This window comes from Sminthopsis crassicaudata, chromosome 6 (assembly GCF_048593235.1).
Source record: "Sminthopsis crassicaudata isolate SCR6 chromosome 6, ASM4859323v1, whole genome shotgun sequence".
Taxonomy (NCBI): Eukaryota; Metazoa; Chordata; class Mammalia; order Dasyuromorphia; family Dasyuridae; genus Sminthopsis; species Sminthopsis crassicaudata.
The window spans coordinates 200,201,323-200,228,622 of NC_133622.1; the positions used below are offsets into that span (position 1 = coordinate 200,201,323).

A 27,300-nucleotide genomic window follows, 5' to 3' on the forward strand; every position below is an offset into this window, starting at 1 on the left:
TCTGCCTCCCATTGGTCAGGCCTGGACGGCTCTGGTTAGCGGAGAGCTCTGATTGGATGGGGCGGGGACGAGGCCGACGGGGCGAGAGAGCCAGAAGGAAAGAGAGGAGGCAGGCCCGGGGACGAATCGGAGGGAGGGCTCCCTAAGAGGTACGTGGCGTTCTGCGAGGAGGGCGGGGCCTGGCAGGGAGGCCGCGCCCCTCTCTCCTCGGGTGTTGGGATGGCGCCTGGGACACCTTCCCGAGCCAAGGTTCACCTCCCACTCGTCCCCCTCTATTAGCCTCACTCCCATTGGGTAGCGGGAATGCGCAGAGTGAGGGACGCCTGCATTTCCTCGGATGGGTCTTGTCTGCGCCGGAGCCGGAACATCCGGAGCTGTCGGGGCTCTGGCCCAGGTGCTAACGGGGGTCAAGGCGTTCCTACCGTCTCTTCCCACTCTTATCAGTCTGGCACCTGGGTCCTCTGATAGCCGTGCTCCCCTGCCAGAGCTACCTTCTCACCCGCGCCTCTGCCCCCTCCCCAAGGCTGCCTGGAGTGGGAAGGGGGGATAAAGAGCCCAGCATATTAACCTGCCCGGCCAGCTGCCCTCACACCGTGCCCCCTAACAGCTCTGCTCCTCTCCCAGTCACCCTTCTAATTGCACTTAATACTGGATTGCTTACTCTCTAGAGGGCAGGGGACGGAAGGAAAAACATTTCAAGATTTTGCAAAGGTGAATGTTGAGAACTATCTTTGCATGTATTTGGAAAAATAAAAAGCTATGAAGTTTAAAAAAAATAGGAGCCCCACTAGCGAGCCCCCCCAGCTTCAGCACTACCGTGGGTGGAGATGAGCTTAGCTTGCTGCTCCTCCGCCCTCCCTTCCCACTTCCCAGCTTGGCTGGCTGATCTATCAGTAGGTCACTCTTAACTGCCATAACTGCCAAAGCCTGCCTTTTGACTTGAGTCATTGCCCTAAGAGGACTTCTCTGAATGGGGGGTGTAAAATGAGGCTCTCAATATGCTACTTCCTTTTGAATAGTAAACTTAGTCCTCACTTCCTGTCTCCCTTTTTCATTTTAGATTTCTTCCTTTCAGATTCCTTCCATCTGACACGAAATCTAGCTTTTCCCCAAAGCGACATTTCTCTTAGACTGTGACGAGAAAGGATGTTTAGCGTACTCTGCTCCAAACCACACTTTCACAACTTCCTTCATGGAGCTGTCTCTCTCCTTTTAAATTCTGTTGAGTAAATCTTGTTGATCCTTGTCTTAGTAATTTGTAGACCTACGGATCAGTCGCGCTTCTCCCCAGTCAGTTGAGTACCTGGCTGATACTTCCTTCCGGCTTTCTAGTACATGGGCCTTCCAATTTTTCTGTTTTGATGACTTCTACATCCATTCTTCCTCAGCCATGCGTAGAAGTCATGTCACTTACATCCTGTCCTCTTTTCCCCCAGGTGGTTGAATTTGCATTTGTTGTTCTCCTTTGGGAGTTTTCTAGATAGGAAGGACCCAGTTTTGTCATTTGAATATGTAGTAGGTCAGACCACAGAACTACTCCACTAATGACTGCTTCAGGTCACACCTCTCTGTGATTTCCTTTCTCTCTGTCAACCATCATCTATAAGCACCCCCTCCAAAAAAAAAAAATCCTTCACAGGCATGTAGCTCTCATATCTCTCATGAAAACAATATAATAATCTCTTATTTTTGTATAGCATCTTGAGGTTTTCGAGGCAGTTTAATGTGGATTACCTCATCTCAATACCACAATAATCCCACAAAGAAAGGCAACAGACCTAGATGTTCTCCCTCCTCCTCAAAGCCTACTGACTTCCATTGACTCTCAATTAAAAAGTCATGTTCTACAGAAAGCCTTTCTCAAGCTTTCTAGTGCCTTCCCTCTGCCGATTATTTCTTCTATATCCTGTATATAACATGTTTATACACTATTTATTTGCTTGGTTTTCCTGTCAGATTATGAGCTCCTTGAGGATAGGGCCTGCCCTTTTAATATCCCTAGCATAGAGCATACCGCCTGGCACAATGTTGTGCAGTCCTTCAGGAGTCCTGTGGACCCCAGTGCTAATCTATGAGGTTTTCTTAACAAAGATACTACAGTGTTTTGTCATTTTTTTTCTCCAGTGGGTTAAGGCAAACAGAAATTAAGTATCTGACCTAGATTCACATAGCAAGGTCACATTTGAATTCAGGTCTTGAAAACTACAGACCCGGTACTCTGTCCACTGAACTACTCAGCAGCCTCTTGGCACATAGTAAGCAATTAATTAGTTTGCCATGGCAGGCAATTAATAAATGCTTATTAACTATTTACTGTTATGTACTTGCTATTTGCCAGGCACTGTACTAAGCATGGGACTACAAATAGAAGCAAAAAAGAGAAAAATATGGAGCTTATATTCTCTCTTAAAGGAACAAAATACTAAAGAAGGAGAATGGGGAGGAGTGAGAAAAAGTTCTTGAGCTAAGTCTTGATATTCATATTTGAAAAGGTCATCCAGGAGAGAATGCAAATTTTCACTTCAAAATGGGGAAACTGCAGAAATAATTTACCAAAAGGAGAAGGAAAAGTAAGAAAGGCAAGTATTGTGTTTGACAAATTAAAATAAAATCTTCAAAGCCTTATAGTATGTACCTTGTATCAAAGCTCTCAATATGTTGGTGGCCTCTATTTCTACTTTCTGTAATATTCCATAATCCCCATGTTGCTTCACATTCTGCATTAGATTGCTAGACTTACTGATTTTTGTATCCAGGGAAACCTGTGCTTTGAGCATAATAAAACTGCAGTGTTCTCTCGGTGTTGTTGATTTGGTGCTTGACAGCAGTGGATCTTCAGATAATTTTTATGTCATCATTCTGTGAAATGGGCTGAAACTGAGCAAATGCACTGAGGTTGGGACAAGCAAGCACTTAAGGCTAATTACCAATTGGACAATCATCTATTAGCATTTTTTTGGAGAATGACCTGGCCCACCATCCTGTGCTGGCTCCATCTGTGGATGTATACAGTGAATGAAAGGAGGCATCAGAGGGGGGAGTAGGATAAGCGGGATCATTCTTTGGCAGTGGAGAGAGAGAAAGGAGTTGTGGAGATTCCTATATCTATTCCCCTCACAGCAACCCCAAAAGACCAAGAATAAAGACTTTTGCTTATCCTGACTCTGGCTGATTCTAAGGTATCCAGGGTACTAATTCAGTCATTAATAATTCTGGATTACATTCACAAGAGTTAGGGTCTTTTCCATCTTTTGACCTGATCCATCACCTTTCCCAAGAATCTGAAAAGGGATTTAGGGGAAAAAAAATCACACATACACATACCTTTTCAGTTCTGTTGTACATTGGGATAAACAGTGGCAAATAGGTTAGTTTGAGCAATTCCTGAAGAAGGTGTTCTTTTATTACTTGGAGAGAACCCTTCTATGTGATGATGAGCTGAGAAGGTCAATAAAAATTTATTTAACACCTCTAATGTACTAGGCACTGTACAAAAGGCAAAAGATAACCCCAGTTCTCAAGGTGCTCATAAAATAATGGGGGAGACAATATGCAAACAACTATGGTTAAATAGCTACATACAAACAAGGTGTGTACAGGATAAATAAGAAATAATTAACAGAAGCTACTAGAATTAAGAAAGATTAGGAAAGGCTTTTTGGAGAAAATGAGATTTTAATTGAAGCAAGCCAATAGACTAAGATAAGGAGGAAGAGCAATCCAGACAGTCTAAGATTTGTTACCTTGCCTTATGACTAGAATTGAGATAAAATGATGCACATTAAAATGTTTTACTCACTAGTCAAGTTGGGCACATCAGAATATACCTTAATCTCCATTGTCACTTCCAAACTATCTCTTATCACATGCTCCTTTAAATTCATTCAATCAAAATGTATTACCCAATAAGGATTCTAAAAGTTGCTATTTACTAATTCTAAAAATATTTTCCTTCTGTAAGTGAAGTATTGGCTTATAGTCTCTCTACACCTCAATTTTTGTCCTTGTACCAGGGGACTTCAACATATATATTGAGTTTACTAACTAACCTGTCCACAGTCTTCTCAAATTTCGTGACATATCCTGCATTCCACCTCAGTAACACACAAAGATACCCTTAATCTTTTCATCCCCTATAAGAATCCCACTTTCATGTTCATAAATTACAAAACTCCTTTATTTGATCATAATCTTTTATCATTATAACTCTCCCTATGATTTATGACCTGTCCTTTACCATGATCTCCAAAGCCTCCACCCCTCATTCTTTCCCAAGTCATCACCTCTGTAGTGGCTATATTCTTTCCCTTTCCAATTCCACCTGCTTGGTAAATTACTTCAGTTCTATACTTAATTTCCTTTTCCCCTTATCTGTTACCAATTATGCTTTGCCAAGCCCCAAATTTGTATTACTCCCACCATCTGGTGCCTATGCTTCTATTCACATGCTGTTGAATGAAACCAAAGAAAATCAGGAAACTGCTGCCTAGATCCTACTATAAATTACATAATCTCATCTGGGTTCTCATTTCAGCAAGACAATCCTTTTATATCTTTCTAACTCATTGCCTTGCTTACTACAGTAATTCCAAACATTCATGCCTCTCATAGCAACTCTTCCCCTCACTGTTTCAACTTAGTCCTTACTTCATACTTTACCAAAAATTTGAGGCCATTAAATTAGAATATTCCTCTCTTCTTCTTCTTATATCACACACATGCCATTCTTCATTATCTTCTCCCCAACAGGTACCCTTGTTCTCATTCCCTTTTTATCTTCAACAGATTGCCTCCTTTATCATCCCCACTCTCATGCTAATCTTCACTTTTTATATTGGTAATTAGGTTTTCTTCTTCATTTTAAAAAAATCAGATTGTCCAGTTTATCTATCTAACTGGATTGTTGTGGTTATTTGTTTTGTTGTGTTTTTCCATAAAACTAGCATCTGGTTTTATTTATTGGTTCAATAGTTGTTGTTGCTTTACTATCAATTTTTTTTTTTTTTTTTACCTCTGATTTTCAAATGTCAATTTTGGTATCTAATTGGGGATTTAAATTTTGTTCTTTTGCTAGTTTTTTTTTTCTTTTTTTAGTTGCATGCCCAATTTGTTACTCTGTTCTTTCTTCCTTTTATTGATATAAACATTTAAAGATCTAAATTTTCCCTAAGTACTGCATCCCATAAATTTTGATGTGATTTCTCATTTGTTATCATTATCTTTAATCAATTATTGTTTACATAATTTGTTCTTTGACCTACTTGTTCTTTAAGATTAGATTATTTAGTTTCCAATTAGTTTTTACTCTATTCCATGATCCCTATTGGATTTTTATTTCATTACGGTCTGAAATATTTCTTTTTTTTCATATTTCTTTTTTTCTTTTTTTTTTTTTTTTGGTGAGGCAATTGGGGTTAAGTGGCTTGCCCAGAGTCACACAGCTAGGAAGTATTAAGTGTCTAAGAGCAGATTTGAACTCAGTACCTCCTGAATTCAGGGCTGATGCTCTATCCATTGCACCATCTAGCTCCCTCTACATATTACTTTTATGTGAGATAATTTTCCCTATCCTTCCTTTTCCTTCCCCCTTTTCCTAGTACATCTCTTTCTCATCCTTCCATTCTTCTTTTGAGATCTTATCATAACAAACTTATACCCATACCCTCTTCTAAATAAGCTCCTTATAACTGTCCAACTTGGTACTCCATGTTTTGTCATCTTGCCTTTATACCAGCTGTCTCCTTTGTCTATTATGCTCTGTGCTCCTACTTCTGCCTCTTAGTTTCCATGGCTTCCTTCAAGACTCACCACCTTCTAAATTCCACCTTCTGAAAAAATTTTTTCTGGCCCCTTTGTCTATCTGATAAATGCTACGTATTCCTTTTTCAAAATAATTACATTTATAATTGAAGAAAATGCTGTGTGGTACGGAAATGGTGAGGGAACACCATTTAATAAAAAAAAAGCTGGAGAGAGCTCTAGAGAAAAGCAAAGTTTATTGTACATTCTCGCGAGAAGGGCGTCCCACTCTTCGAGTAGACTATCGAAGAGAGGAAGCGCCTCCTGTGGGCAGAACAGCACCTTTAATCCCTAACGCAAAACGCCCCCTCCCACCACTGACCCTCATCCTCATTGGCTGAGAATCTTACATTCTAAACGCGAGATCTACCCATGAAATTGAACTTGACCAATAAGTACATAGTTGCCCATATTTGGATGAAATAGGGAGATGTCATAGGAGGGGAAGGCAATGCCCTTCAGAGTCCTTCAGGCCTACTCGAACTCTGAAGTAGATGAAGCCTTACTCGATTTTCACAACTGTCTTGAAAGATCTCACCTCATCTCATTCAATGCTAAATCACAATCAGAGCTTAGTTGGGAAGAGGGGAATAGAAACCACAATGATTTCACTACATCTTGATGGACTTAATGATGTAGAAAAATCCCAGCCTGGTGTTCTAATAATAGAAAATCCCCAACCCTTTTGCAAGGACACAATAAAGTAGATGGTTTTATTTACTCTTATAACAAGTATTTGCTGTCCTTGAATAAGAGACCTTGCAGTTTTGTCTAAAAGAACTACTTTTAAATTGAAAAGTATTTAATCTCTCTCCCTTGTCTCCTGCCCTTGAATAAGGAATGCTACCTCACAATAATTCCTGCCATTTCCATTTTAAATATTCCCTTTTTCTTCCTTGTCTGAGTCCCTGCTTTTTCTCTGTCTTCTCCCTCTCCTGTGAAATGCTTTACTTTTCTGTCCTAGGTTGACTACAAAATAGTACAGATTGACTGTTTACTCAATTACGCAAGCCTAAAAGTACACTCAGTGATCTAAATTTACGGTTAACAAGAGCAGACTTCTTCACATGCAATTAATCTCTTTACTTTTTAGCTGGCCTTCTATCTTTGACTTAAGTTATTAGATCCTTACCAACAGCTATGCATCCTCAAGAGTCAAAAGATTACTGCAATATGTAGTTAGAGCAATATCCTAAGCCCTTGCCTTCATGTTAGAAGGGTTCCTTTTTTCCTTAAAATATCTTAAAACCATCCTCAAGATCTGATTGGTTTAGGGGAACCAGAGTAGGAAGCTTTGACATCACTTCCTGGTCATCTGGGAATAGCTGTAAGGAGCTGAGTGATCTCTGATGGTTTGTGGGTGAATTAGGATAGGCAACTTGGGCAATGGAGCTTCTCTTACCTGAATCAGTTGAAGTGTCCTCAATGACTATTCTTGTTGAATATCTTTCTCCTTCTGTGGTCAAGTAAATCTCTTTTTGTTGCCTGTTGAATGAGCTTTGGTTGTCTTGTGTTCCAATATCAAACTAAACTGCAAGAGGACTGGCCTATGTTAGGTCCAACCCAGCTCATTAATGAAAATTAAAATATATATTTTAAATCCAAATTCATGGCCCCCCCTGAAATCTATCTATGACCTCCTTGGGTATTTATAAATACTCTCCTTAGATAAATCTGTGATCTTGGCAATGTGCATTGAGATGCATAACTTCTAGGAATAAGAAAATGATAGTTCCTCTGTACTTTGCCTTAATTACACTACTTATGTAGTAATTGTCCCTCCAGTAGCAACACATTCACACCTACTCATCCAGTGTGACTTAGCCATCTCCTATGATGCCAATTCAGGAGGTCTACCTAAAGTGATAGGATCTTCCTCTTTGGATGTGTGTACAATACATGAGTTAATTATACAATTACTCATTATACTACAGCTTGATTGTGCTTACTGTATGTCTCTCCATTGAGTAATCCTCAACTTTAGCTCATCAGGGACTGTTTTTTCCATAACTCATAGCCATGAAACATGATTGAAGAATTTATCCATTCAGTCATTTAATCATTTCTAACTTTATGGACCTTGTCCATGGGATTTTCTTTGCAAAGACAACAGAATGGTTTGCCATTTCTTAACCAGTATATCCCCATTTTACAAATAAGGAACTGAGGCAAATCGGGGTTAAGTTACTTGTCCTGTGTCACACAGCTAATAAGTGTCTAAGGCTAGATTTGAACTCAGATATTCTTGATACCAGGCTTGGTGTGATGTTCAGTATACCACCTGGGTGCCCTAAAAAATTAGTGAATATGTTGGGGATCAAACCTATGACCATATATATACAAAGTATGCACACTGCCACTGAGCTCCATCCCCAAGCTTGATGGAGCAATGTTGATATTAAAAAGATAGGCTTTTGTTTCAAGAAGAAATTTAGGGATGACTAAAAATACAATACAATTCCCCAAAGTCAATTCAGCCTACTTCTTTCCTTTTATTCAATACTAGGATCAATTCACTGTTCACTTGTAGTACCCACATATCTAATTATATGGGCACCTGTTCTTTCCTCCAGTAATATATGTATGCTTTTTGAGGGCAGAGACTGTTTTTTATCTTGTATTTCTTTCCTCAGGGACTAGCACAGTGCATGGCACATAGCAGTATTTAGTGAATGTTAATTAATTAATCAATTCCCTTTGTTGATACTTTGAATTCCATTTCTTCATGCTTTGGAGACTGGAATGTTAGAATCTGAAAGTGGTCATTCTATTCTCATTGGGAAAAAAGTTTCTTACACAGATTTTAACAACTTTTTTTTTTCATTGATGATTTTTAGGCACCAGAATCATTCTCATAACTCCAACCTGCACTGAATCTTCCTTTAATAAATATAAACAACACAGAGAGATGATTGTGGGGACTGAGTATGAATAACAACACAGTCTTTTCATTTTTTATGTTATTTGCTTGTATTTTGTTTTCTTTCTCATTTTTCCCTTTTTGTTCTCATTTTTCTTGTGCAACATGACAATTGTAGAAATATGTATAAAAGTTACACATATTTAACATATATTAGATTACTTGCCATCTAGGGAATGGGTTAGGGGAAGGAAGGGAGAAAAAAATTTGGAACATAGGATTTTTTAGGAGTGAATGTTGAAAGCTATCTATGTATATGTTTTGAAAAGAAAAAAAATTAAACAGTTGAGAAAAATTGATCAGCAAAGCAGCCTGGTCTGACAATATATCTAATATTGGGTACCTCCATTTAAGAGGAAGGAATAATATGTTTCATCCTTTCTTTTCACTGGAGATAGTAGTGGAAAGAGTCGGGAGTCAGGAGGAATATTAGACCTATAATTAGAAAGATCTGATTTCAAATCTTGCCTCAGACCCTGTAGTAGCTGAATGATCCTGAGCATGTCAGTTTCCTTAATTGTAAAATGCAATGTATGCTTATATCAAATTACCATCTCAGGGAGGAAAAGGGAAGAAGAGAATTGGTCAAAATTTTAAAAATACCATTGTAAACAATTGTTTTCACATGTAATTGAGGAAAAATAAAATGTTATTTTTATTGTAAATTGTAAAATTGTAAAATGGGACTGATAATAACACCTATTTCCCAGGGTTGTTGTGAAGATCAACTTAAATAATGTTTATAAAGCTCCTGGCCCATAATAGACACTTAATAAATAGTTATTCTTCTCTCCCCCTACTCTGGAAGCATGATATGGTATTACCATTGTTATAAGCTCAGCTGCTTTTTAATGTTATTTTCAGTTACATCACTGAAATCTTTATACATATATTGTTCTTTGGAGTCTTTTTTTCTTGCTCTGCATCATTTCATGTAAATTTTTCTCTGTTTCTTTTAATTACATTTCATGTGGAGAAATCAATGTTTCATTTCATTTATATCCTACAATATATTAGGCCATTCCTAATTGATGAATAATAAGTGTTTCCAATTTTTTATTACAACAAGTAATATGGTTAGGAATATTTTGGTACAGATGAGACTTTATTTTCTATTCCTGATCTTCTCAGGGGTATATGCCCAATAATGGTATCAGTGCATTAAAGATTGAACCATTCAGTGATTTTTCTCATATTCCAAAATTTTTTTTCTTTTAGAATGTTTAGAACAATTCCCAGCTCCACCAATAATATTTAAGTGTGCCTATATTCCCAAAACCCTTCCAACATTTATTGTTTCTTTTATCATTTTTATTTAATAAATATGAGGCTTACCTCAGAGTTGTATTGTTTAGCTTTTCTCATTTCTGATTTGAGGTATTTTTTGGCTCTTTAGATTTTTATTTCTTCTTTAGAAATCCTCTGTTCATATCTTTTGAGCATTTCTCATGAAGAGTGATTTTTTAAAAAATTATTAATTATAGCTTTTTATTGACAGAACATATGCATGGGTAATTTTTCAACATTGTCCCTTGCATTCACTTCTGTTTCAACTTTTCTCTTTCCTCCCTCCACCCCCTCCCCTAGATGGCAGGCAGTCTCATACATGTTAAACATGTTAAAGTATATCTTAGATACAATATATGTATGCAGATCCATAGTTTTCTTGTTGCACAAGAAAAATTGGGTTCAAAAGGTAATAACCTGGGGAAAAAAATAAAGATGCAAGTAGTCTACATTCATTTCCCAGTGTTCCTTCTCTGGGTGTAGCTGAATGAAGAGTGATTCTTTTCTATTTTTTACCCATTTATTGTCCTCTTTCCAATTTTGTCCTTAAATGCTCTCATAGTTGGTAGGATCTCTTGCCCACCTTCCTGTAAACTTCTTTTTCTTTATCTGATCTTGCTGTTTTATGAAGCAATAATAACTGCTCATAATCTTGTACCTCTCCTCCTTCATAACATTAAACAACCTGTTTTTGCTTTGATGATATTTTCTCTCCATTTGGAAAGGCTATTAGATGTTTGCTGACTGAAGCAATGGCTCTACTCTGTGATTTCCTGTTATATTTACATCTATTAAAATTTCTTTAGGAAATCATCATGATCTGTGTTTCATTTTTTCATTTTTTTCAGTGTCAATAGCTTGTTTAACATTAGAAGGAATGGAATCTAAGACTATCTCAAAGGATCGAGAATATTTTATATCAATTTATATGTCTAGTTTTCTAGATTATAGTTGTGTTAATTGCACAATATATCTTTTTTTTTCTTTTTATATCTTTTTCTAGTTTTATAATAAATTGTGCTCTTTGTTCTAATAAATTATTGGTCTGAATGTACACAGAAGATGATTTAGGAATGAGTATTACCTTGGAAATGAATTGTTTACTGTCTGTTTGAACATAGTCACTTTAATTTTTTGTTATGTTATTTAGTGTTTCTCATATCCAGAACTTCTTCACTCTCTGCTGTAAGAAAATATTCATAAATATTGTACTATAAGTATACAGATTCTGTCGCGTCTATAACATTTTTGCCTCTTGTTTTTACCCTTGAGCCATATTACCCAATGTATTTATCATCATATTCTCTTATGTTCATTCTTGCTTTGAAGTCAACAAATGTGTGTTACTTGTTGCCTCTAGAGACAATCTCTTATAATATTTTGTTTATTATTCTGTCATGTACTTATATTCCTTTGTAGCTAGTTGTACATGTGTTATATTTCTATTATTCATTAAAATTCTATACATTGCCTCATTGTGGTAGTGAGGTGGCTAAGTTCTTCATACTAAGCCAGCAGATAATAAACTCTGGCAAGTGCTACTAAACTGGAAAGGTTTAAATATGCTTGGGTGTCTGCTATCTAAGGACCAATCTATTTAAATTCATATAAGAGCATTATCAAACTGGCCTAATAATTAATTTTTCTGTCATAGTAATTCTTAAAATCTACCATATAGTAGATATGGATATATAAATATATATATCATATATATGTGTGTGTGTGTGTGTGTGTGTGTGTGTGTGTGTGTGTGTGTGTGTATCACAGGTTCTTGAGCGATTGAAATAGAGCCAAATGATCAACTTTAGTATATGAAGAAAGGCATCCTTACAATATTGCTAAATCAAGTTCCCCAGGGTGATTTTGATGGACTAAAGTAGCCATCAGAGGCATAGTGGAAGTTAAAAGGAATGTGCTTATGCCACATTAGTTAATAGACGGCTGAAGGGCTGGTATAACCATGGATCAGACTCACAAAAGAGCCAAAATAGACTGTCTCCTATGAAAAATAACCTGTATAAAAACTTCAATTTAGTGGAGAAATAAAAGATAAAAACTGAGCCTGATGAGAACTAGTGAGAGAAGTGAGAGTAACTCAGTGGAGAAGTAGCAAACATCAGGGCCATTCATTAGAAGACACCAGCAACTAACAGTGATGCAGAAAAAGGAACAAATAACAGGATCATAAACACAAACAAGCCTTTCAACTAGAATACAACCATAGGAATGTAAGTTGCCCTGGTTACAAATATTCCTTACATATGAGTTCTCTTCCATACATGTTTCTTAGACACACTATGTATCTGGTATATAATAGCTACTTAAATGTTTGCTGAATGATTAATTGCTCACCATTCATTTCACTTATTCCTTCTATCACTAATGGTATGGGAATTTTTAGGTAGACTTACCCTTGTATATATACACCAAATAAAGAGAATTTTCCTTGTTCTTTACCTTGCTGTTTGAATGCCTTTTGCTTTGAACCAATTTTTTTCTTTTGTTGTTTTCATAAATGGAAAATGTCAGAAAGAGTTCCTAAGCATTTTTGAGTAAATGCAAGATGCTAAGTATGCATTGAACTGGGGATAGTTTTCAGAAGATCATATTTGGTTGGGCATGGAAAAGACATAGTATAACACTTGATTATCCTGACAGATAATAAGCATAACAAGAAAAGGAACAACTTTATTTAGCTTTATATTCAACTCCTAATGCCTAGTACAATATTCTATATAATAGGCAGGCAAATTTTTATTGTATTAAGCTAAATACATTTTGCCTCAGTAAATAGAAGATTGAGCTACATAAAATGAATCAATATTGAGCTTTTGGGGGGAGATTAAATTGTTTTATCAGAAATGTGGTTCTGATTACTAGGCAGAGGAATTTTTTTCAACCTGAACAATGTTGCACTATGATACATTATAATACAAAGTTAATTATTTTTAAATGTGATAAAGAAAAAATATCCCCAGTTCTCTGTGGGGATCTAAATAAATATTGTGGGGCAGCTAGGTGGCGAAGTGGATAGAGCACCAACCCTGAATTCAGGAGGACCCGAGTTCAAATCAAGTCTCAGACACTTAACACTTCTAGCTGTGTGACGCTGGGCAAGTCACTTAACCCCAGCCTCAGGGGAAAAGTAAATAAGTATTGCTTCAAAAATAAAATTCTTAGTACACATAAGATTATTAAGTAAGACTCACTAACAGAGAGAACTGTCACATTAACTGATAAAAACAAAAAGGAAAGAAATTTCCCCTAGAATTGTATTGGCCAGAACTCAAAAGGGTTAGACTTCATTTGTGTGCTTTATTCAAGCTATTTTAAATTATTCACATCTATAGGTAAGTGACACTAGGATATATTCTCCATATATGTAATACTTCCTTTAAGATTTTTTTTCTTAATAAGAAATTAGTATGATACATTTTCATTCCTGAGAAGTTTCCTCCTAAACACTTCATTAAAACTCTTACCAAGCTGTTATGTTGTAATCAGTGTGACCAATAAGATAGGCATTTAGCTGGGGAAGTGATGTCACACCAACAGTTGAACTTGTTTTCCTTGATATGGTTTATTCTGTTTTCTTCACTATTCATGATTGTAATTCATCTCTGGAAAGTATTTCAAGGATATGGAAACTGGAAAACACTTTTTAATACTCTCACCAATTCATAAACATGCTTCTCTTAATGTAGCAATTACTCTGACCTCACTATAAGAGTCATCCCCCTTCTCAGAGTTCTAGGAGGCACCCCTAAGGAGTTGGAGTATCTTTATCTAAAGCTATCAGATGAAGCTCCCATTCTGTGAAAAGAAATATCCCTGTTCCATTTAATCAGTTAACGACAGTAAGCATTTACAAAGAGATAATTGCTTCAAAAATATAGCAAGAATAGGAATGTGACATTTTCCCCATAACACATAGGGGCCACACCTTCCTCTGGTTCCTGTACCTAGAGTGAGCTTGATGAGATTTTCCTCATCAAGCTCAGATTTAATGCAATTTTGACATACCTTTGGCCCTGTTAAATTCAGCCTAAATGCAGTGATGCTGCTACAAGTTCTCTCAGCCATCACTGATATGAGTCAAAGAGATTGCTCTTCACTGTAAACAATAATAAATTTTCTATTCCCATATTTCCTGATGGCCCATCCTTTTACGCTTCCAAAACTTACAAAGTCATAGATTTCAATCTTCAACTAAAATGAAAATGGAAGGGTAAAGAATCAAGGCCCACATTCCCTAGTCATCTGATCTTAAATGGAAAAGATCCAAGGCCACTCCCCATTTTAGCATTGTTTTTCCTCTATTGCCAGAACATAGCTAGGCCAAAAAAAAAAAAAAAAAAAAAAAAAAAAAGAAAGAAAGAAAGACCAAAGGGAAGGAAAAAATTCTAGTTAAGTAATTAATGCCTTTTAAATACACTCCAGTTTCAAATGTCTCCATAAACTTGCCATATTTTCCCCATTTTCAGGTGGTCAATTTGAAAATAAGGGTATTGCTAATTAAAGAAAGGTATTATCACATAGTGGCTCAACAGCTCACATTGCACTCAGAGAGACCTGGATTCAGATCATGCCTGGGACCTAAAGTTGCTTTGTGACACTGGGTAGGTCATCTAAACCTCTGAGTGTCCCCAGAAACAAGCTAAAACTATAAATTAAAAAGAAAGTGCTAATAGTCTACATTGGGAGGAAGAGTTTCCCCATTGGAAAGTACCCTTAGGAAAAGAATCACAGGTCTAATGCTTGAGTCCAATGATGGGATGAAATTAGTCTTGTGTTTTCATTGGTATTGGAGGAATAGTTGCTCTCTGAGCCAGAGAGGTTATTTGATTATCTCAGTATCACACAGCTACCAAGGGCTACAGGCAGAACTGGAATGAACTTTGATCTTCCCAACTAATGTGTTTTTTTTTCTTTTTTGTTAAATTGACTTTTTAAAAGTGTTTTTTAATGGTATTTTCTTTTTCCAAATACATACAAAGATAGTTTTCAGCATTCATCTTTGCAAAATCCTGTGTTCTAAAATTTGTGTCTCCTACTCCTCCCTGTCCCAACTCCCCAAGACAGCAAGCAATCTGATATAGGTTAAATATATGCAATTCTTCTAAATCCTAAAATGTCTAAATTTGTCATGCTGAGCAAAAAAAAAAAAATCTGATCAAAAGGGAAAAAAACAAGCAAACAACAACAAAAAAGTACTATGCTTTTATCCACATTCAGCATTCAAAGTTCTCTCTGGATGTGGATGACACTTTTCATCATAAGTCTATTGAATCACCTCATTGTGGAAAAGGGCCAAGTCCCTCACAGTTGACCATCACATACTCTTATTGTTAGTATGTAATCTTGGTTCTGCTCACTTCACTCAGCATCAACTCATCAGTTAAATTTACTTTTTAAATGTTTTATTTACATTTTCATGTTTAATTCCACAGTTATTTCCCAATATGCCAAAAATAACACCTTCCCTTATGACAGAGTAAAACAGTTGGGCATTTGGCAGAATATTCACTATTTGCTTCATAGTTCCAGACCTCTATACTAAAAAAGGACTTGGAGCCAGTCCTTCGGAATCAAGATTGGTCACTGAATTTAGTCTGATTTCTGATTCCTTAGGGCTAATTTGTGTTATAGTCATTGATGAGGTTCTGGTTAACTAGGTGTGGTTGGCAGAGAAAGCCTGAAGTACTGATAAGATTACTCCCTGAGGCAAGCAGGAAAGGGCACTGATGGGGATCAGCTCAACCTTACAGTCCCACCCCCTGTGGAAATCATGGGTAATCCCACCTTACTGTACCTAATCAGAAAGCCTAGTTATGTCAAGCCCTTAAGGTTAAATTTCCCCTATACTTCTGTCCATGGTTCATATCATCTTTGCTGAGTTCCTTTTGGGTTAACTTGGTAAGGCATTCTGCTTCATGATATCTTTCTCTTAGCCCCTCCCTCAAGTCTCATGGTGTCTTTGCTCTCATTCCCCCTACTATGGCTCATGGTATCGTTCTCCTTTTTAAAGCTAACTCTTTCAGGATGTTAAAGTCCTCTATGAATTTAGTCTGCCAGTCAATGGAGTCCTCCCACCTCATGTTCCCTGTCTCTTGGTTTTACTAAGAGTACTTGCCTTTTCTATTATTAATTACTAAAACCACTTTCCTGTCTAGCTATATGTGCTCCCAAATCTATTTCATATTTACCACTCCTGATGTCCATTGTATTTCTTTATTTTGTCTATAATCTCTTCTTTATAAGCCAACATTTTGCTTAAGAGAATAGCCATTGTGAATTCTTCACATGACCAAACCCAAATATTTGGTACCAAACACCTAACATTTGGTGCCATTTGCTCTCCTAAATCATCATTTGGTGTGCTTGCTGAGGTGTTAAGACACTCCAACAATGTTAGGGTCCCCAGGTCAGTGTAGAAGACTAGGGGAGAGAATTTGCAAACTTGATTTGTCTCCAAGTGCATTATGCTGCCAACAGGGAGCTAAGTTCCAAAAGAATTTAGCAAAGAACTAGGAGCAAGAAGATAGAGAGATCTGGTATTTCATGTCACTGATAAGCTAATTTTATGACTAGAAGTAGAATTGAGGAATAGTTTAGTATGCACCTCATTATTGTCTCAGAAACTTATTATTGGGGTAGTTAGATGGTGTAATGGATAGAGTACCACCCCTAGAATCAGGAGGATCTGAGTTCAAATTTGATCTCATACACTTAACACTTAAGGAAGGAAAGAATGCCCCGTTAAATTAATATACCACAATTTTTTTAATCTTCCTCATTAAGTTGTGAAAAAAGGGAACCATGAGACAAAAAGTAAGCCTCCACAATTAGAATTTGTAAATTCAACTCAGTCAGAGTGGCATATTGGCACAAAAGATTTGTGAAAGCAATTGACATTTTCTAGAGAATATCAGGTGCTAAATGTTACCAGCACAAGGATAGCTGTCAGTACTCCTAAAGAGCAGAAAAAATCAACATGGCAGAGTGGATATAAGGTTGGCTGGCCTTGCAGTCAGGTAAAACGGGTTTCAAGATTTGCTTCCCCCACATATTGTATCACCATAAGCAAATATATTCCTAAAACACAAATTTCACCCATTTACTTCTAGAATCAAATATAAACTGTGACATTCTAAGACCTTTTACAGACTGACTGCAATTTATCTTTCCAGGCCTATTATACATTATTCCCTTTCACTCATTCTGACCCAGACAAACTGGATTTCTTATTTCAAACATAGTATTTCTTATTTCTTAACATAGTATTTTCACAGGCTGTTCCTCATAAAGGGAATGTACTTCCTTCTTCATCTCTGCTTTTTAGAATCCTTGGTGTCCTTCAAAAGGTGCTCAAATGCCATTTTCTACAAGAAACTTTCCCAGTGTTAATGTCTCCCCGGAAAGAATCATTTTGAATTTATTAGCATGTATATGTATACATTTATGCATATTTATTGTTCTCCCAACAGAATGTAAGCTCTTTTAGGAAAAGAGCTATTTATTTTTGTCTGTATTTCAAATGCTTGCATATAAGCAGATCTTGTGCTGATTAATTGATTGGCTTTGCCTTTCAGTATCACAGGCATCTTTTTAAATCTTTAAATTAGAGAGTTAATCTGTGAAAAAAAAGTTTTTATAGTTTCAGGATCAAAGAGTGAAAAAATCCCAGAAATAAAAAGAGAAAATTTTTACTCTGTCAGCCCTGACCATTATATTTGTAACTTCATCGAATTGTGTTAACTATACTGCATGCTCCTGAGATCAAAGTGTCAGAAGTGTGTTACCACCATTGAATCTCCAGGGTTAAAATCTCATAAATGAATTTTCTTAGACTTTGACATGTTTTAGATTTAGAATAGTCTTGAGGCAAATTGGTATGCAGCTTTTGGATATGTTCTGAAATCTTATTTAAGAGTCATCTAGGTGTCTCAGAGGATAGAGCTCTGGATCTGGTGTCTGGAGGGCCTGGTCAAGGTCAAATCGAACCTACTAATTGTGTGACCATGGGCAAGTGAGTTAACCTTGTTTGCTTCAATTTTCTCATCTTTAAAATTGTTGTGCCACAGTTCTCTTTTAAGTTCCTGACCCAATTTCCCTAATTGTCCTATTCAGTTACTCTGCCTCAAATTATAACCATTCCTTTTTAATGTTAGGATAAAGGTTTTATATCTTAGATCTTAGGCTATATTTATTCCCCTCTTAATGTTTGCTGGGATAAAGGTCTTTATCCATTTTAGACATCATTAGAATATCAGGAGCCTCTCCAGTACCTCCCTCCATTATATCATCCTCATCCTAGGTTCCTCCCCCCATTAGGTCTTCCCTTCCAGGTATCTCCCCCATTATGTCATTGTTTTTGTTACTCTATAAAAAATCTTGTATCTGATATTCAGTGCATGTTTCTTTGAGACTATAGTCTGGTTCAGCCCTGGACCAACCATGGATCCATTGGTCCTAGTAAATCTCTCCATTTAATAAATTCTGTATTGAATACTCTCTAATCTCTGTCTGGCTCAGTTTCTCCAGCATTACAAAATGAACTGGAAAAGGAAATGACAAATCACTTTTTTGTCAGATCTTGGCAAAAGCAAAAACAAAATGAGATGACAAAAAATTAGACAGATTGAACAAGAATAATAACAATATCAATAACTATATGAGCAAAATAAATATAAGCAAAAGTGTAGTTGTTAGTAAAGCTATAGGTGTTCAGCAAGCCAAACCTAGAAAAGTGTTAATTTTTAAACAATAGCTGAAGCAAGAATTGAAAATATAGTATACAACTTTACTTCTGAAGATTCCATTTCATTCAAAAATAGCTTTCCTAGATCTCCCACGTTGGCTAAAGATAAAATTATGTGATTAATTGAAAATCCATTTTAACAGGGAATATAGATAACTCCTAGTTATTCAGTTGCTTCAGGTTCTTTGTAATTCCATATGAGGTTATATTTTTGTTTACATGTATATAGATATACATACAACATGCACAAATATACATATGTGTGTATACTCACCTGGTGTATGCACCTGCTATGTCTTTTTTTGCGCAAGGCTTACCTCAGCATTCTGTATCAGCAGAAGTTCCTTCTACTCAGACCCTAACACTGTGGGAGAAGTGAAAGTTCCTGTGGTTGGGATAGTGGGTATCTCCAACCCAGCTAATCTTATTTACACTTCACAACAGCCAAACCTCTAATTTGGAATCTTTCTTCAGAAATTCTTCTTTATCCCAGGAGGACTACTATTTGCCCTAAGTCTTATTTATTTTGTCTACATTATTTGTCTACATTCACCCTAAGGTGTAATTTTGTTTTGTTTGTGAGGAAAATCTGGAGAATTTGACTTTTTTTTTTTTTTTTTTTTTTTAACCTATTCTGTCATCTTTCCAGAATCCTCTTCTGATTTTTCTGGGCAAAGATGTTGGCGTGGTTTGCCATTTCCTTCTTCTGCTCAGTTTACAGATGAGGAAATTAAGGCAAACAAAATTAAGTGACTTGCCCAGGGTCATAGCACTAGTAAGTGACCCAGGAAGGATTTGAGGATGGAGTTTTCCAGACCTTATCTAGATATCTCCAGAAAGGGAGTAATTCCTTATCAGTTAAAACTATGGGGCAGCTCCAAGTTTTAGCCCTGCCTCTAGGGTTGAGCATAAATATGTAGGTTGTCCTCCTAGAATACATCAAAATACCTTTCTCCTTCATGAAATTTGTCCTCTTAAATATTAAATTACCATTTTTTAAAATGCCATTTCCTTTCCATAATTGGCCACAATGCCACTGGCAAGTCATATTACTTCTAGTATAGTTATAAAATATTTCATAGATGTTATAGAGTATTATTGTTCTGTAGGAAACGACCAGCAGGATGATTTCAGAGAGGCCTGGAGAGACTTACAGGAACTGATGCTGAGTGAAATGAGCAGAACCAGGAGATCTTTATGCATGGCAACAAGATTATATAATAACCAACTCTGATGGATGTAGCTCTCTTCAACAATGAGATGATTCAAACCAGTTCCAATTGTTCACTAATGAAGAGAGTCAGCTACACCCAGAGAGAGAAATATAGGAAATGAGTGTAAACTACAACGTAGGATTTCCACTCTTTCTGTTGTTTTGCTTGCATTTTTGCTTTCCTTCTCTAGTTTGTTTGTTTGTTTGTTTTACTTTCTTTCTAGATCGGATTTTTCTTGTGCAGCAAGATAACTGTATAGATATGTGTACATATATTGGATTTAACATACACTTTAACATATTTAATAAGTATTGGATTACCTGCCATCTAGGGTGGGGTGGGGAGAAGGGGAAGGAGGGGAAAAGTGGGAACAGAAGGTTTTGCAAGGGTCAATGTTGAAAAAATTACTCATGCATATGTATTGTAAATAAAAAGTATAATAAAAAACAATTTCATAGGAGAACTTCATACACACTTGGCTCTAAGTCACTTCCCTAAGTTTCATTGAAATAAAATAGCTAGTTAGGTTCTTAGAGGGTGGCAACTACTCTTCCCTCAGAATTCTACAATTAACCCCAAGGTATTAGAGAATCTAATAGTATTGCTTCTGAGTCCCCACTGGTGTGCTTCTAAATATCATTTAATCAGTTAGAAGCTACCCATTTAAATAATTAACATCAATTAGTTTTCCTGTAGTCCTCATAAGTTTTCCTGAGGTATAACTTTCTGCTGGGTTTCTTAAAGAATCCAGAAGCTCCCTTTTCTGGTATAATTTGCTTTCATCTAATAGCTAAAAAAGATTTCACGTTTCCTTTATTATCCTCTCCCTAGTTAATACCTTTAATTCAATAGAGACATCTAGGCCTTATTCACATCTAGTTCATATCTCTGATTCATTGATTCTGATTTACTCTTTCATAATTATTAGAGTGGGAGCAGCGTACAATCCTCTTAAACTTAGAAAGGGAATGAGTTTTGTGTATATGTTTGTTTTTGATTGTTATGCCATGTAACTGACTTGTTTGATATTGTAATTTCTTCAGTTAGCAAACTCCTATTGTGGAAATATCGTCTGTCAATACAGACTAATTGATAATAATTAATAAAAAATAGTACTTGAACCCAAGTCTTCCTGATTCCAAAAACATACCTCCAACTACTACAGATCATTTGTTTATATTTTATGTTTAGTTAAACTTTTTGTTCCTTTTGTTATTTGTTAATAGCTAGTAAATTTTTAGGGCAGCTAGATAGTACAATAATTAGAATGCTAGGTCTGACATCAGGAAAACCCATCTTCCTGAGTTCAAATCTGGCCTCAGAGCAGATTAACTGTGTGACTCTGAACAAGTCTTAGTTCCTCATCTGTAATGAATTGGAGAAGGAAAGGCAAACTACTCCAGTATCTTTACCAAGAAAACTTCAGCCAGAGTCACAGTGAGTCATACATGTCTGAAAAATGAATAAAAGTATTATACTTTTAATTTAAAATTTCAAAAATAAAATGCTTCAGATTTTTTAAATTAAAAACTATGCAATGACTGAATATTCACAAAGATTAATATGGAGATACTTATTTGTTTTTTCAAGTATTCCTTCACCCTCAGCAATCACATTCCTCTTCCTATATTACTTTTAGATTCTTGAATGATCTCTCATTTAATAATCTCCACCCCAGGTTCATCATTGAAATAGGATATACTTGAAGTTACACACTGTCCTTGGACCAGTATTAAATAAGCATATCATGCTTATCATGAATTTTTCTGCATAATAAATGAAGTGATTGTAATCTTAGATGATTCATCACTTATCAAATTGGTTATTGGAATTAAATTATAGCAGTTTGAACTTCTTGACTTTATGTAATCTTTTATTGTTGTTATGAAGTCTTAAGTATCTTTAGCTTAGGAGTTGAAATGATAAGATCAAGTATAACAGGGCCAAGGTCAATAAAACAAATATAGTGACAATGAATACTTAAAAATCATGGGAATACTGTTTATAATTTGCTTCCATGGATGGTCCAAGGATTTCATGTTTTCAAATTCTTTCTCCATTGATTTAGATCTTATTTTCCCTATATTCAAATATTCTATAGTGAACTCACCTGATATGCTGTAGGTCAGGGAAGTCTTCTTTTGGTTGTTTTAATATTTGGAAAATATACAACAGTAAATCTGCTCATTCCTCAGACTTACTTCATGACTTTATATAGTTGGCCTACCTCCTTTTCTGATTCAACAAATTCATTAGAATCATTATTATGATCTCTAATACAGTAAGAACTGACATAATTTAATATATAAAAGTGATAGGCTTCTGGTAACCCCTCTCCAAAAGATTTAAAATAAGAATGATCCTTTGAGGCTGGTTTATAATAAAATGCTATTAACAATATTTTATAGTTATATAGTGCTTCTAGGTTTGCAAAGTGCTTTGCAAATATTATCTCATATTTTTCTCACAGCAACCCTGGAAAGTAGGTCCATTATTTTCACCATTTTATAGATATAGAAACTGAAGCAGACAAAGATCAAGTTACAGGTTCAAATAGCTAGTAAATATCTTAAGCTAGAACTCAGGTCTTACTGAGTCTTCCTGACTTTAGCCAATGCCCTATCCATGGTACTTACTTATCTGCTTCTTTTATGAACTTAATATGTATACCAATATAATGACTGAATATTGTTCTTATAGCTTGAGTTATTGATTTGAACATGCGCCTATTCATGTTCAGTTAACACCCCAGATACTCATTTTTTTCCCTTAGCACCACAAAAGTATTGTAGTGAAATATCAGAATGAAACTATGTAATACTTGCTATATTGCAGTTACATTGATTTTTTTATGGAACCATGATTTCATTAGTGAAAGTACTTTCTCCATTAACATAAAGATTTCTAAGACATTGTAAGAAATTTTTATGAACTGCTATGTCTGAAAATTCTTCATCCTAGAACTAACCTTTTAGTGATGAGTCTCCCTAAATGTAGCTGGTCTGGTCTCTGATTAATGTCATGATCAAAATCATTGTCTTTTGACTTGGGCTATATTTGAAACTTTTCCATTCTAGTAGGAACTTTCAGAACTTAGGCTTTATAAGACTCAGACTTATCTCCATAATGTGATCAATCAATCAATTATTTTTTAATACTTAATTTAATACTTTAATACTACACAGTGAAGTAGTCATTTTGCTAAGCCTTAGAGATACAAAAATAAAATGCGATAGTCCATGTCCTCTAGAAGCTTGTATTCTAATGAGGGAATTAGCACATGCATATGTAGACACAAGATCCTTACATGTTTACCTTCAAAGGGAAAATTCTAACATCTGGGAGATCAGGAAACCAAAAGGATAAAGACTGGAAATGGTGTATAATATGTGAGAAACAGCCAAATTAGTATGGTTGAATTTAGTGAACATGTAGTTTAGTAGTATGTAGGAAGACTCATAAAGTAGAAGGGGTCAAGCAGGATGATTTCAGAAAGGCCTGGCGAGACTTACATGAACTGATGCTGAGTGAAATGAGCAGGACCAGGAGATCGTTGTATACCTCAGCAACAATACTATATGATGATCAATTCTGATGGACGAGGTCCTCTTCAACAATGAGATGAACCAAATCAATTCCTATAGAGCAGTAATGAATTGAACCAGCTACCGCAGTGAAAGAACTCTGGGAAATGAGTGTGAACCACTACATAGACTCCCCAATCCCTCTATTTTTGTCCTCCTGCATTTTTGATTTCCTTCATAGGTTAATTGTACACTATTTCAAATTCCAATTCTTTTTGTATAGTAAAATAACTGTATGGACATGGATACATATATTTTATTTAACTTATACTTTAACATATTTAACATGTATTGGTCAACCTGCCATCTGGGGGAGAGGGCGGGGGGAAGGAGGGGAAAAGTTGGAACAAAAGGTTTTGCAATTGTCAATGCTGAACAATTACCCATGCATATATCTTGTAAATAAAAAGCTATAATAAAAAAAATCAATTGTAGAGTTAAAAAAAAAAAAAAGTAGAAGGGGTCAGATTTTGGAGGCCATTAAATGACAAGCAGAATTTATATTGATTCTAGAAGTAATAAGAAGCTACTGGAGTTTATTAGTAGAGAGGTAATATGGTTAGATTTATGCTGTAGGAAAATTATTTTAGCAGCTATTGGGGAATGGATTAGAGTGAGGAGAAAATTAGGTCAGGGAAATCAAAGAGGAACCTATTATTAATAATCCCGGCAAGAATTGATGACAGATTAATGGCAATCTAAATAAACAGAAGGTTACATGTGAAAAAAGTGTGAGAGTGAGGAATTAAGGATGGCAGTGAAATTTTAAACCTGCATGACTAAAAGGGTGGTTGATTGTCAACAATTTGACAAGTTGACAATAACAGCAAAGTTGGAAAAGAAGTGGGATTTTAAGGAAAATTGATAAGTTCTATTTTAAATCCACTGAGTTTGAGATGTCTGTAGGATATCTAGTTTGAAATATGTATTAGGGAGTTCATGATACAGAACTGATGTATAGGAGACAGGACTAGAGCTGGATATATAGCTTTGGAAATCATCTACACAGATATGATTATTGAACTGATGGAAGCTAATGAGATCACCAATAGAGAGAAAAGAGAAGGGAACCAAGCACATAGCCTTGGGGGAAATCCACAATTCGTATCTTTAACATATATGATGATCCAACAAAAATCACTGAAGACAAGTAGTCAGACAGCTGAGAGGAGAGCATGAGAATCCAGAGAGAAGAAAGCATTCAAGGAGAAAAAAGTGGTCAGCAGCATTGAGTGCTACAAAAAGGGCGAGAAAGATGGGGACTGAGAAAGGAGAAAAAAAAAGAGCTGTTCAATTTTTAAATGAGAAATCATTGGTAACTTTTGAAAGAAAAATTTCAGTGATGAGGTTAGAAGCCAGATCACATCAACTTTGATAGAGGCAGCTCTTTTCAACAATAAGGTGATTTAGTACAATTCCAAAAGATTTATGATGGAGAGAACCATCTGCATTCAGAGAGGGGATTATAGGGACTGAATGTGGATAACAACATAGTTTTTTCACCTTTTTTGTTGTTTGCTTGCTTTTTTTCTTAGGGTTTTTTTTTTAAACACCTTTTTGATCTGATTTTTCTTATGTAACATGATAATTATGGAAATATATATAGAACAATTGTACATGTTTAACATATATTGGATTACTTGCTGTCTAGAGGAGGAGGTGGGGAAAGAGAGGGTGAAAATTTTGGAATACAAAGTTTTGTAAGAGTGAATGTTGAAAATTATCTTTGCATATTTTTTTTAAATTAAAAAGCTATTATTAAAAAAAAAAAAAAAAGATGAAGCCAGATCACAGAGTTAACAGAGAAATAGAAGCCCTGGGGATAAACAGAGATATAATCCCAAATGTTAGTGGGGATGAAAAGATCTGCAATTATCCCTTCCACATTGAGAATTTTCTCATCAAGGTTTTGATATAGTGTGGGTCAGCATAAGAAATGAGAATTTTGAGGGAGTTTTGTGGAAACAGCAGATAACACATAAAGGCCAGCAGATAATACAGAAAAAGTTTAGACACTCAGTTATGTATAAAATATACATATAATATTGTGTAATATCCACCAAAAATATAATAAATACCCCATAAGAGAAAAAAAAAATCAGACTTCTCTGGTATGAAAGAAGGGCCAAAAAAAAAATTATGTGGGTTTTTCAGATGGGGACACAATTCTCTTTATTCCTGTGATGTGGAAATAGTTGGTTTTTTTGTTTTTTTTTAAGGATGAAACATTGCAAAAGGACTTTATTAATAGAAGAAGAGCTAATTAAAAGGAACATCATATTGAGAACAAAGATGATGACCCTTCTATAACTTGCACTGGACTCCAATTCTGCTGGGCAATCTCATATTTCATGGTTAGGGAGAGGTATAGGCCTTCAAGTATATATGGAAGTCTGTTAGAAATTACCACACTGGAAAACTGGGACACTAATACATTGCTGGTGGAGTTGTGAAAGAATCCAGCCATTCTGGAGAGCAATTTGGAACTATGCCCAAAAAGTTATCAAACTGTGCATACCCTTTGACCCAGCAGTGCTACTACTGGGCTTATATCCCAAAGAAATACTAAAGAACGGAAAGAGACATATATGTGCCAAAATGTTTGTGGCAGCTCTTTTTGTTGTAGCTAGAAACTGGAAGATGAATGGATGTCCATCAATTGGAGAATGGTTGGGTAAATTATGGTATATGAAGGTTATGGAATATTATTGCTCGGTAAGAAATGACCAGCAGGAGGAATACAGAGAGGCTTGGAGAGACTTACATCAACTGATGCTGAGTGAAATGAGCAGAACCAGAAGATCACTGTACACTTCAACAACGATACTGTATGAGGATGTATTCTGATGGAAGTGGATATCTTCAACATAAAGAAGAGCCAACTCACTTCCAGTTGATCAATGATGGACAGAAGTAGCTACACCCAGAGAAGAAACACTGGGAAGTGAATGTAAATTGTTAGCACTAATATCTGTCTGCCCAGGTTGCATGTACCTTCAGAATCTAATTCTTATTGTGCAACAAGAAAATGGTATTTACACACATGTATTGTATCTAGGTTATATTGTAACACATGTAAAATGTATGGGATTGCCTGTCATTGGGGGGAGGGAGTAGAGGGGGGGGGGGATAATTTGGAAAAATGAATACAAGGGGTAATATTATAAAAAAATATATAATAAAAATTATTTTAAAAAAATAAAGAAAGAAATTACCACACTGCTGATGTGATATATGCCTTTCATCTCTAGCATCTGCATGAGCACTAAACATGATGGTCCTCCTAGACTTCCTTGGAAGGGGAAAAGTATGCAGACCTCATAATTCACTTAATGACAGGGAATTGCCAGTACAAAGATAGGCAGGGGACAAATCTATCAAATACTGTAAGAATAGCAACAACAAACAGAGATGACATCATACAAATTTATTTTATTAAAAATGATAGTTCTATATCTGCTTTCAGTGGAGTTGATTTCTTTGTGTCTGACTATAGTTCAGTTTTCCTGGAATATTTCCCAGTATTTATTGCTTGGAAACCCTCATTCTCCTCCAGACAGATGTCTTTGGTATGAGTCAACTTCCAGTGAGATCCACTATGGGCATTATAAAAACCTGTAGAGCCACTCAACAGTGGCCCCACCTCTACTATTCTGCAATACCTCTAGTCCAACCCTTCATTTTACGAATTAGCAAAGTGGGGCCCAAAGATGTCAAACTTAAAGTCACATGACT

General features: G+C 35.9%; 1 long non-coding RNA gene across 1 annotated transcript; it reads left to right on the forward strand.

Annotated features, from left to right (window-relative positions):
• The first annotated feature begins 90 nt into the window (after window positions 1-90).
• LOC141545396 (uncharacterized) lies at window positions 91-27,021 on the forward strand. Its single transcript, XR_012483000.1, has 2 exons — window positions 91-149; window positions 25,785-27,021. It is a non-coding gene; the product is annotated as an uncharacterized LOC141545396 (long non-coding RNA).
• Window positions 27,022-27,300: the final 279 nt, after the last annotated feature.